The following is a 13,326-nucleotide window of genomic DNA, read 5'->3' as shown; positions in this document are numbered from 1 at the left end:
TTTATCGCTCCGCATTAGGGGTGGGGTCAAACTTTCTGGGATTAGGGGGTAGAGAGGGAGGGGCAAATCACCCATACAAACCCCAACAGAAACACACATAAACTTGGTTGTAAAGGCCATCTGGTCCGTTGTTAGGTTATTTCCTCGTTGGAGCAGAGTGACACAAGGCTCAGACCTGTCCTGTGGGCCGGGGGATGAGACGACTTAACCCCCCTTACAGGCATCTCCTGCATGCACTGCAATGACCCAGCAGGATTAGGACATTTGTTTGAACGAAGCTGGGGGCGTAGGGAGAAGACACCCGTCACAGTAGGTTGTCAGGAGGTGCAAAATAAACAGTCCCAATATATCCACTATCCCTCAGTTTAGTCAGTTTCTCCTCTTCCTCCTCTCATCACCTCATTCCCTCTCCTTGTCCAATGGTACCACTTCTCTATTCTTCCCACTATCTTCCCCTTCCTCCTCCTGCCTCTCTGCTGTCACTACTGTCACTACTGGGGCTACAGTGGTTAGAGCGGATTCTGAGCGACAGAGTGAATCCTGCTTCTCCTCTCCTCCTCAGTGGAGCTGCTCCTCTCTGCAGGGCCCGTCAGCTCAGTGAGGAGTCGTGCTGTTTCAATCAGACGAAAACACCACTAGTCCACCACACCCTCCCATCTGTCCCCCTGCCTCTCGGCTCCCCTTTCCTTAATCATTCCTGTCCCCCAAACAGCATTTATTTTCCATTCAAATAGTATCGATAAACATGCCACCACAATCAGGAGTAATTTGCAGTAACACAATTTCAGCTTGCACACGTTTAATAAAAATTGGAAATGTACCACATCACATGTTGTTGAGGAACGTCATGGGATGACTTTACCTCCTAGGATGGGTCTCAGTGTTTCTTCACTCTCAGTGTAAAGTGTGCTCATGAACACATCAGCCAAGTGGATGAGTGTACAAGCTGCCTCTAAAGAGCCATTATTTACACACAACTTAAAGGTTAAGTCAATAAATTGTTTGGGTAGACAGGTGTCAAGGAGAGCAAGGGAGGGCGAGAGAGAGAGAGAGAGAGAGAGCGATAGAGACTCTCAGTTAGTTCGTTTAACTCGCGGCAAGTGTCAAGGAGTAAGGAAAGCAATCCAATGGGATGGTAAATACTGTGGCCGTAACATCAAGCAGGCACCTGGCTATGCTTTGCCACTAAGTGCAATATGCCCAAACCCTCACCACAGGATTGAGTCCATACTAGTTCTGTAACACAGTGGGGTGGGGTAAAAGACGTTAGTCACAAACGCTGGTGTGGGGACAGATCCTCAGTCCAGTTAGTAGTAGGTGTTAAGTTGCAGTAAAAGGATACAGGCTGTGCTGTTAAGTATGGATTAAAGCACCTTCAAATCAAATTATATTGGTCACATACAGGCGTTTAGCAGATGTTATTGCAGGTGTAGCAAAATGCTTGTGCTTCTAGTTCCGACAGTGCAGCAGTATGAAACAAGTAATACCTAACAATTTCACAACATATACCCAATACACACAAATCTAAGTAAGGAATGGAATTAAGAATATATAAATATAAGGACGAGCAATGTCAGAGCAGCATAGACTAAGATACAGTAGAATAGTATAGAATACAGTATATACTGTACATATGAGATGAGTAATGCAAGATATGTAAACATTATTAAAGTGACATTATTAAAGTGACTAGTGTTCCATTTATTAAAGTGGCCAATGATTTCAAGTCTGTGTATATAGGCAGTAGTTTATCTGTGCTAGTGATGGCTATTTAACAGTCTGATGGCCTTGAGATAGAAGCTGTTTTCAGTCTCTCGGTCCCAGCTTTGAGGCACCTGTACTGATGCCTTCTGGATGATAGCAGGGTGAACAGGCAGTGGCTCGGGTGGTTGTTGACCTTGATGATCTTTTTGGCCTTCCTGTGACATCAGCTGCTGTATGTGTCCTGGAGGGCAGGTAGTTTGCCCCCAGTGATGGGTTGTGCAGACCGCACCACCCTCTGGAGAGCCCTGCGGTTGTGGGCAGTGCAGTTGCCGTACCAGGCGGTGATACAGCCTGACTGGAGGCTCTCAATTGTGCATCTGTAAAAGTTTGTGAGGGTTTTAGGTGACAAGCCAAATTTCTTCAGCCTCCTGAGGTTGAAGAGGCGCTGTTGCACCTTCTTCACCACGCTGTCTGTGTGGGTGGACCCTTTCAGCTTGTCAGTGATGTGTATGCCGAGGAACTTAAAACTTTCCACCTTCTCCACTGCTGTCCCGTCGATGTGGATGGGTGATGCTCCCTCTGCTGTTTCCTGAAGTCCACAATCATCTCTTTTGTTTTGTTGATGTTGAGTGAGAGGTTATTTTCTTAGCACCGCACTCCCAGAGCCCTCACCTCCTCCCGGTAGGTTGTCTTGTTGTTGTTATAGTGTTAGTGTCTGCAAACTTGATGATTTAGTTGGAAGCGTGCTTGGCCACGCAGTCATGTGTGAACAGGGAGTACAGGAGGGGGCTGAGTATGCACCCTTGTGGGGCCCCAGTGTTGAGAATCAGCGAACTGGGGGTGTTGTTTCCTACCTTCACCACCTGGGGGCGGCCCGCCAGGAAGTCCAGGACCCAATTGCACAGGGCGGGGTTCAGACAACACTATGGTGCTGAATGCTGAGCTATAGTCAAATAACATCATTCTTACATAGCTATTCCACTTGTCCAGATGGGATAGGGCAGTGTTTAGTGTGATGGCAATTGCATCGTCTATGGACCTATTGGCGCGGTAAGCAAATTATAGTGGGTCTAAGGTGACAGGTAAGATGGAGGTGATACGATCCTTGACTAGTCTCTCAAAGCACTTCATGATGACAGAAGTGAGTGCTTCGGGGCGATAGTCATTTAGTTCAGTTACCTTTGCTTTCTTGGGTACAGGAACAATGGTGGCCCTCTTGAAGCATGTGGGGACAGCAGACTGGGATAGGGAGAGATTGAATATGTCCGTAAACACACCAGTCAACTGTTCTGCGCATGCTCTGAGGATGCGGCTAGGGATGCCGTCTGGGCCGGCAGCCTTGCGAGGGTTAACACGTTTAAATGTCTTACTCACGTCAGCCACGGAGAAGGAGAGCCCACAGTCCTTGGTAGCGGGCCGCGTTGGTGACACTGTGTTATCCTCAAAGCAGGCAAAGAACGTGTTAAGCTTGTCCGGAAGCAAGACGTCGGTATCTGCGACGCGCCTGGTTTTCTTTTTGTAGTCCATGATTGTCTGTAGACCCTGCCACATACGTCTCGTAACTGAGCTGTTGAATTGCGACACCCCTTTGGCTCTATGCTGACCTTTTGCCTGTTTGATTTCCTTGCGGAGGGAATGACTACTTTGTTTGTATTCTGCCATATTCCCAGTCACCTTGCCATGTTGAAATGTGGTGGTTCGCGCTCTCAGTTATGCGCGAATGCTGCCATCTAGTCACAGTGGGTACAACATCACCTATCCACTTCCTGATAAACTCAGTTATCATTTCAGTATATTCATCAATATTATTCTTGGAAGCTACCCGAAACATATCCCAGTCTGCGTGATCAAAACAACCTTGAAGCATGGATTCTGATTGGTCAGTGTTGAATAGCGTTGAATAGCATGGGTACTAAGGACTTCCCTCTATGGATCTGACTGTAATTTATTTAGGCATGTATCACAGCTTTCTGCCAGACAAAGGTATAGGTAGAGATGCCTGGCGTTGTGCTGAGCAACTGTGCAGAGATTTTTGAAGTGTTACTTGTTCTTACTTTACATCAGAGGGTCCTGTTCCTGACAGGGGGCCCAACCCTATTAGCCGGGCATCATGAGTAAGTGGTGGCGGCTGTAAGGCAGAAGTAATTGAGCATTAAAGCTCTCTAAATCTGTCTGCACATGGGCGGACGGAGAGAAACTACAGGATCAGACATTATGATAGGCTCTCCCAGAAGGAATGGTTTTACTGTGACGCCAACTGCCAAGACAGGGAAACCGAATACCTCCAGGAAGCTCAACAGAGGCTGACGAACGTTATTGTCTGAGACTCACATGTTGTCCCAGTTGGTGGCGGATCATCACAACAAAGCCCATTCAGTCAGTGTGGTCAGTGTGGTCAGACTACCTGTGGGTATTTCTGTGTAACTGGCTTTGAGTGCTGCACAGCAGTTGGATGAGGCTTCAGAGACCTTCATGTGAGGAACATAGGAACATAGTCCTCCCTCACGTCACTATGAAAGGCCGAACTGACGCCAGCCCAAAATAAATCCCTCTCATGGTCTTCTCATCAACATGCACAGAGGAAACAGGACGACAATAAAAGAAGGCATACCAGCATTCATGAGCTCATATTATTGGTCTGGTCAAGGCTGATGGTAGTCTTGGCCTCCACCAATGAAAAGTTAAAGAGATTAATTCAATTTCAATAAACGATCCATAAACACAGACTGCCTATGACTTGTTTTGCATCAGTGCTTTTATTACAGACATGTACCTACATTTGGTTTGCATGACACACTTGCGTCTTTTATAGACACCAAACACACTCATAAATACACAGCGCCCAATGGAATCTGGACTCTATAACATTAGGGAGAGCAGAGCTGGGTTCTTTAATGTAGCCGAGGACTGGTCCTCCTCACCATCCGTTCCACTGACGGACCAAACCAGGTCTGATGTCTGCACTCTGTGGACGTAAATAGGGGCCTCTTTCTCTAATAATGAAGCGCATAGCATGCCACAGTCCCTCTCAACCTAAAGCCACTAGCAGCTGCTTCTGGTGCATCTGGCAGACTGCTTAGAGAGGCACAGATCGTCCAATGATGTCAGTCCGTTTGTCCCACCCAAAAGGCTACAGGATGACTTACGGTCACTCCCTGGAGAGAGAGCAGCCAAACTTGTTTCCAGGTTGGAAGGAGAGGGAAGGGAATAGGGGGTTTGTCGGTGGTGGTCAGTCAATTCCCCAACTATGCTGTCTGCTCCACCCACATCTCCTTCCTGTGGTCTCCGGACAACAACATAACAATCTCTGAAAACAACGTTAAAGTCACTCTCTCACAACACACACTCTCGGGTTAAGGACGCTAGAGTTAAACAGAAGGTTGCTTTAACGGCAGCAACCACAGCAAGATTGCTCGATAGTGATGCCCCATTGACAGACCAGACCAAAGGCATTCCATGCCTTGCTCAAATGTAACATTACTGCCAAACAGTAATTACAATGTCTTATATAAAGCTAAAGTTAGGCATTCTGTCAGATTCACATGGAAAGACTTGCAGGCAGTACGGAGTTCACATCAATAGCCTCTGAATCAGAGCGTTTTCTAAACCGTTGTGATGCACTATTCCCTTTAATGCTTAAACTCAGAACGGAGCAATATTGAGACAATCCACTACTATCTGTAACAGATGATGTTATGTCATCAAAACGTTCACAGGAGCCATGTGCCCCTGAGCCCATATGCATTGCAAGCAAGGTCATTCTTCCACTGTGTTCCAGTGAAATATGCAGTCTCCGAGTGTGTCTTTGGGGATTTGGGATATGCAAAAAACACACTTCCAATTCACACATGCGTATAATACACACTTGTACATGTGTGAAATAGGACAAATATATTACTATGCAAAGGCCAGCAAATTCCTCCTAGATCCTCTCATCGTTGATACAGAGCCTTTTCTTCCCTCCGTTCTCCCAGGTTTGGCCAGAGCTACAGAATGACAAGGCCAAACAACAAGTGTTGAGAAGGCGCTTTTGTTCCAATTAAGATGACAGGTTACAAGAGAGAGAGAGACAGACAGACAGACAGACAGACAGACAGACAGACAGACAGACAGACAGACAGACAGACAGACAGACAGACAGACAGACAGACAGAGAGACAAGCAGACAGAGAGAGAGAGAGGCAAAGAGAGAGACAGGCAGACATGCAAAGAGAGAGACAGATAGCAACAGAGAGAAAAAGGGGGGGAAAGGGAGAGAAAGACAGAGAGAGAAAGACAGAGACAGAGAGAGAGGCAGACAGGCAGGCAGGCAGGCAGGCAGACAGACAGACAGACAGACAGACAGACAGACAGACAGACAGACAGACAGACAGACAGACAGACAGACAGACAGACAGACAGACAGACAGACAGACAGACAGACAGACAGAGAATGACAGAGAGAGAGAAAGACAGATAGACAGAGAGAGAAAGAGAGAGAGAGAGAGAAAGGCAGAGAATGAAAGACAGACAGAGAGAGAAATACAAGAGAGAGACGCTAACACTAAATCAACATCTGTCTTATCACAGCTCCTCATCAGAGCCACAAGTCTCAATCTTACAGCGAGGGTAAACAGCTCACCAACCTAGCTGCTCAGAGCATGGACAGACACGACTGACTGGACAGCCAAAAGCAAATTACGCGAACCAACCCTAACTGTCTCAAGAGCTCAAGGAAAATAGTGATGGTGGTTATGGTTATTGATATATGATCCATTACATACAAAATAATATCTAAATCTGTGAGACTGTGCCATACTGAACACTATGCAGATCTCTGGATGTCAGCCATATCATCCGTTATCACAGCGGTGTGTCACAAGTTAGCTCTGCCGAAGGCGGATAATTCAATTGAGAGATTAGGATACCATCACGCAAACAAAAACTGTCTCTTATCTCTTAACCTTTTCAAGTGTGAGTTCTAAATATCTCTAACGGTCGCCCCAGCGTGAGTTTCTTTACGCATGAGATGTCAGAATGCACTCACTGTTCCAAAATGTGATTGTTACGCAACCGGACAGTTTAAAAAAAAAAAATTTTTTTTTTACCTTTATTTAACTAGGCAAGTCAGTTATTAAGAACAAATTATTATTTTCAATGACGGCCTAGGAACAGTGGGTTAACTGCCTGTTCAGGGGCAGAACGACAGATTTGTACCTTGTCAGCTCGGGGGTTTGAAATTGCAACCTTCCGGTTACTAGTCCAACACTCTAACCACTAGGCTACCCTGCCGCCCCAGTTAACCCACGCTGCCCTCAAACCACGGCACCCGCTGGCTGCTAATTATCTATAGGCTATGTTTCTAATTGTCCATTTCTAATTATTTTCAAAAAATATATATTTTCTAACAACAGTTTGAATTGAGGTGTGTTCCGCCTCCTCATTAATTCACATAGAAAGTAGCCCACTTCACTGTTGCGGACAATTTATGTTTGAGGCTTTACAGCTATATTAACTTCTCTCTTTGAAGAGAGCCCAAGCACTTCCCCCAGTGTTTCCCCAGATCAAGTGTACAGACATCTTGCACAAACTTTTTCTCCCTGGCACATTTTCTGGCTGGCACTCACATTGCCTTTATTGTTGTTTTCCTTACAATTAACTTTGGACATGTGTGTGTTCCTATCAAAGTAAGTGCCTTATTTTCTATATATCATGTTATAGTTTCTACTGTAGCATACCGTATGTATGGAGCATAATGTATTTACTGTTTTATTCACATGTTTTCAAGTGCTGGTGACAAATCATGCATTCAAATTTTGCGTAGATTGTAATGAACACGTATGTAAAATACTTTTTTGAAGGTTACACTGATTATGATCAGCTTATGCTAAGCTATTTGCCAGCTATCTGTCGCGCCATGTTTCTTGACATTATACAATGCATTTTGGGGGTCACGTCTGTCAGGCCAAAGATGTTATAACAAAAGGAGGTGAGGGGATAGTTCACGCATTTTTCGAGTAAACTTCCGGGAGTGAATGAAGGGAAGTGAATGATAGTAGAAGACACACCCCCTTCAACATGAATACTGCAAACAGACCAAACTCATCTAGTCTCCTCTTCCTATCTTTGGTTGGCACGGGGGGCGGGGAAACGAATATGGCGGCGCGCACAAACTACCCAGCGGCGGATTACTTTCTGTTTTTCAAATGTTTTTTACTCAATTCTTTTGATCAATGGTGAGCTCACCCGTGATGTGATGAATTGTAAATAGTATTTGCTATTAGCTCATTCATATTGTGGTTGCCGTCAGCCGAATGTTAACTAAATAGGACCGATTGTGTTCTGTGAATGTCTGAACATTGCATAAACTGGTCACATTCAAGACATGTTGTAACGACTGTGTTTATGCAAATTCTAAATAGCCGTTCTAATCACACCGGCTTGAGCATACGCTGCAGGGGCCACTTTAGAACGATCACACCCGTGTGTTGGTATGTGTCGAAGCGTTAATGAGCTTCTGGATCAGTCATTAAGCCAAGCCTCAGACTGTATATCCATCCTAAGACTGATGATATGACAACAAGCATGGTCATGGGGCTGAGACAGCACAGCAATAGGAGCTTCTAGACATCAAATCGGTCATAGGGTCTCTGTCCCTGACCATGAACTTACCAGCCCAGAGCTGATAGAGGAAATGGCTCCTGTTAATAACAGTCATTACTTATTACACCCAGTGCCACAGAGTTCTACTGACGTCAGCTCTGATTGGTCACTTGTTTTTCTTCTGGAGACGTCTTCCAGTCGGGAATAAATAGCAATATTTATGGATCTCCTGTTGACAGCAACTTGACTTCAAAGCCCAAAGACATGTCAGTCAAATAACTGGATTAGAGAGAGGTTAGAGGGGGGAGCGAGATAGAGAGAGAGAGAGAGAGAGAGAGAGAGAGAGCAAAGGGAATAGAGAAGGGGGTTTGAGGGGAGAGCAAACACTATGAGAGGGTAAAGAGCTGGGTGTGGAGGAATGGAATGCATTTAGCGAGAATGATTGTAGGTACACTGTCAATTTGGCAGGCAGGCTACATACCAATTGCTCTTGATTGCACCAAAAATAAACACAGTATAACCTCCAGTATTTATCCTGGACATTCACTAAAAGAGTAGCCGTGCTACACTTAACCACCAGTACTCTATGAGCCATTGTTATATTCTGACATTGTTTATGTAAGTGTTGAGATGGGTGGAGAGGTATTGGAGGATGCTGATATTCCACACAGGAAGTAAGAAAAAGGAGAGGTATTTTCAAAGCCAAAGGCATAGTCTACTCTACATGTAGCGTGGAGTCTTTGGGTTTTCAGAAAAGCAGTACATCAATCCTGTGTAGTTATTGTTATTACACACACATACACCGATTCAGAATGTCAGTTCACAGACACACAGCGTGCTGCATGTGGCAGGCAAGCAGATGGGTCTCTGCCATCCTAAAAATGTGGCGTTGCCGTGACAACCACACACGGTGGAGTTGTCCATCTGCGTGTGTGCATGTGTGTATGTGTGAGTGTGTGTGTGTGTGTGTGTGTGTGAGAAGAAACCCACTCGAGATGTGAATTATCTCAGTATTTGGGTCTGTCTGTTTAGCTGACCCAAATCACGTAGCCACTAAGTAGCTTACCAAAGCAAGCCCCGTTAGTGTTCGGACATTCATTCAGGGGGTTATGTGCCTGAATGTGGGGACTAAGGTTGTAAAGAAAAGATCCGTTGGACTCATCCCCATCATCCTCATTCTTGTCATCTTTATCCAGTAGGTAGGCAGACTATAGTAGGCTAAACAGGGACATCACTGGGGGGTGGACTACAGCCAGAGCGGCCACGGTTTCAGTGAGCATGTCTCACTCAGCCCCAAGCCTGGTTAGTCAAGCCAGGAGCATTGAGAAAAGAAGCGGAATAAAGGGGACAAGAGGCCTCAAGATTTTATTTTTTTAAAGGTGGAGGTGGAGAAAGGGGAACATGGTGAGAGGTATAGGGCCCGGCTGTCCTATGAATCCCAGTTCACTTTTCAGCAAGACATAATTATTTAACTGCTCTCTATTGTAACTATTTTGAAAACGGAAAGCAATACGCAAAGATGACAACCTACCATTATAATTTAGAATGGTGGGATTTATGGTGGAAGAACATTTGCTGCGGCCTTGGAGTTGCTATAACAAGTGTGGAAAATGTGAGAGTGACCTGGGCTTCATGAAACGTGTCTGCCCTCACATTAACACCGTTTTGAAGTGGAAGGCCAAGGGTGTTTATTTTTAAAGCTGGGTGTCAAGGCAGAGGGTACAGACCTAGACCCAGCCTGGAGGAAAACCTCATGATGTTTTGAAAAACCGAAACGCCGTGTCTATTCAATCAAATCGCTCGGTATGTTTGTGAAGGGGAGAAGAGATGAGGGAATGACAGCTGAGCTGGATGAAAGAGAGAGGAAGAGAGATACATGGAGATAGAAAGAGGAATTCACTTGAAAACAAAACATAATAAGCATGTCCCATTGATTCAATGTGACTTTCACAGTATTATCGAAAATATAACAAAAACATGTAATGCAGTAGGCTACAGAGCTGGCATCATCTTCTGGGATACACCCATTCATTACAAACAAAAACAACTAAAAAGAAGGGAAAAGTTGCACGCAAGCCGTGTAACAACGGAGTTACGGAGTAGGCCGAGACAAACAAAGTAGGCCAACAAAGTAGGCCGAGACAAACATTTATATTTAGAAAATGATCATGCAGAGATGTCCAGTCCTGTAGAACTAACTTCCATGCTGATGTTAACACAGTAGAGCTAGTGCTGCGACATCAATGATGGCACAATACTTATCAGCAGATGGATTCACGAAGAATGATGCCACTGAATGTCAAAAATGTGTCATTCCACCAACTTATATTATTCGGTGTCACTCCGCGGTCTCGTTCAACAGTCCCCTAAACGTGTCGTAGCAAATACTGTAGTGTAGCATGATTGTTTCTTCAATAAGAGCTACAGTATCCATCACAACTCTGTTGTGAGATTGTTACACACGCGCCTCGTTATAAACGAGTTATAAGTGCGACATTGCAGTTCATCAGCAAGGCCATTTCACAGGGGAAATGACGGTCAACTCAAACAGAGAATAATTCACTCCTGACAGCTACAATACTATTAGTAAGCTAGGTGGAGTGACGAAAAAAAATCATTCCATTATATCAACTTCATGGTGTGGTGATTCTGTAGTAAAAGCGAGCAACAATGGGTTTGCAACAATGTATAAACATTGTCAAGTTAGTCAACAAACAGACAAACGTCTGTACTATATTTATTCACGAATGTTGAATACTATCCACACACACACACACAAGGACAGAAAGGGATCAGACTGGGCTTCCCCTGCATGGAATTCGACCGTGTTGTCTGTCATTTGACACCCCACAGTGAACCTAGCTGTCCACAGCAGAATAAAAATACATATATGCACATACCTTTTATAATGGCACAAGTTCAGCTTATTCTAAATGCCACTTGATGCGATATGTGTCGGGTAGAAGTCGCTATTCTCTCTTCGATAGTCTTCACGTCATTCTTCCTACAGGAATTTTTCCTCGGGAAGTGGAGGTTCGTTAGCGGAGTGTGGAAGCGAAAAAGGGTGGGACTTGGAGATGAGGGCGGTGTCGACGACGGCGCTTTTGAAACCATCCATCTAGCCTACTGACAGTTTGAGAAGTTGCTGAAAAGGCCAATCGAATTGGGCATTCCCACTTTGACCGGGCATGTATCACGAACGTGTGCAAAAAGGTTGTAAACCGTTTAATTATGTCCTTTTTCATTAGCAGAGTGAATGTATCACTCACATTTTGCAACATTGTTCTTATGAGTCAGGGATACTTTGTTACACTGTCAGAGAGATAAGAAAAAAAGATGTAAGGACATAATGCAGCCAATTGTAAATATGTGTAGCTTAACCCTTGAAGTATGGGAAGAATAGCCTTGATTATATCATCATATCCATGGTTAAATAAACAACCAATGTATCTGTAATACGTTTTACTGAATTACAAATCATAGAAAACAATGCAGATAAAAAGTGTTTTTCTTTCAACTTTTTTTTTAAAGGAAGAGGATCCAAGCTTTCTCTCTTTATGTAGGCTGCGACTTCACAGAGTAAAACCTCTATGGGGTGTGTGCTTTCTCACCAGTAATTGGTTTTTCAGTGCGTTACATCAGCTGCACTGTTGGAACTCAAACATCTTCCTTTGATAAATGATGTATGTGATCTCCGTTCTCCAGAACATTTGTGGCAAACACACGAAGTGAGGCCAACATTTCTACTCATTATGCACTCTCTCAATGGATGTAACATATATCTCCACCAAACTTAAATTACCCCCAAAATTGGGTGTATCCATTGAGATAACACTTACCAGGGTGCTAAATCCACAAAAAAATGCTTCAGCTGATTGATTAAATGCAGGCGTGGACTGCAGTACAGAGACAGTACAGAGACAGTACAGAGACAGCACAGAGACAGCACAGAGACAGGGCCTGGTGCCAAAGTAACTCTCTCTCCCTAGCCTATCATTGTCTGTGGGAGCCAGTCCATCAGTGTGGAGTGGTCTGCACCCCCTCCCAGGGAGACAACCGTTGAGCCAGAGTGGGGGTAAATGAAACCAGAGGGACTGAGGAGAGAGACTATGAAACCCCTGCCAGAAAAGTATTGTATTAATTTAAGAGGAGCGTTTCATATTTTGCAGAAATCTATTCCATGAGTAATGCAAAGAGGATACTAGCCTCTATTACACTATACTAGAATATTAGAGTAGTGATCTTTGGTATGGGGTGTTCCTGGTTGGGTCAAGTGGTCAGGAAAAACTCCTGACTCTACCTATAAGGTGTGGTATTGAGCGTACCTGGGGTTAGAGGTCAAGGATGAGGTGGAGGTGAGAAGGTGAGTGACTGAAAGAGGCACATCCTTTCAAATCAACGATTTAATTGTGTTATGTATAATCCTGTCTAACTGTTATATGTTATAACAATTGCAGATTTTCTTCACACTGTGGGGGAAGAGGGGGTGGCGAATAATACTTCAGAGACGAGTTCAACAATATGGAGGCCAAAGACAGAATGACATGTGCACTGTCGTGGGCGCTCTGACTGCACTCCTCTCTCACAGCACTCTCTCTCATGTTCCCTAGGGAGCCGAGCAGGCCCCCCCCACACACACAGGCCCTCTCAGGATGACTGGTAATAGCTGATAATGAGGTCACGTCCTTTGGGGTTTCCTCTCAGACTCCACACAGCCAGGAGACTCACATATCTGTGGTCTGGGTGGGGGGACTGAGGATTTGAATTTGAGGCGGTATGGGCAAGGGGAAACACATTGTTCAAAGTTCTGAAACTAGGACACTGATAGAAATTATGAAAGGGGGAGTGCCTTCTTTTTCTAACCAACTTTTTTATTGCTACTCAATTTGCCTACGTTTTGTTTGCCTGGCTGATTTTTCGTTTTTTTTTCAAGTCTCATCTGGACTGTACAGGAAGTGTGTGCATTATTTACATTAGCAACATGTAAAGCATAACAGGACATACAATTGCACTGTCACTTCTATTCAGTCATCAGCTTTG

The 13,326-nt window shown here is 44.6% G+C and overlaps 1 protein-coding gene across 1 annotated transcript in view; it reads right to left on the bottom strand.

Moving 5' to 3' along the window:
• Positions 1–11,354, bottom strand: part of LOC115134090 (coiled-coil domain-containing protein 102A-like) — a 68,017-nt gene extending 56,663 nt beyond the window's left edge. Inside the window, exon 1 of the mRNA XM_029667724.2 lies at positions 11,187–11,354. The gene's annotated coding sequence lies outside the window, so the exon portion shown is untranslated. The remainder of the gene's footprint in view (positions 1–11,186) is intronic.
• Between the last annotated feature and the right edge of the window lie 1,972 nt (positions 11,355–13,326).

This window comes from Oncorhynchus nerka, linkage group LG27 (genome assembly GCF_034236695.1).
Source record: "Oncorhynchus nerka isolate Pitt River linkage group LG27, Oner_Uvic_2.0, whole genome shotgun sequence".
NCBI lineage: Eukaryota > Metazoa > Chordata > Actinopteri > Salmoniformes > Salmonidae > Oncorhynchus > Oncorhynchus nerka.
The sequence above is the reverse complement of the archived record's forward strand: the minus strand, read 5'-3'. Positions and strand labels throughout refer to the sequence as shown.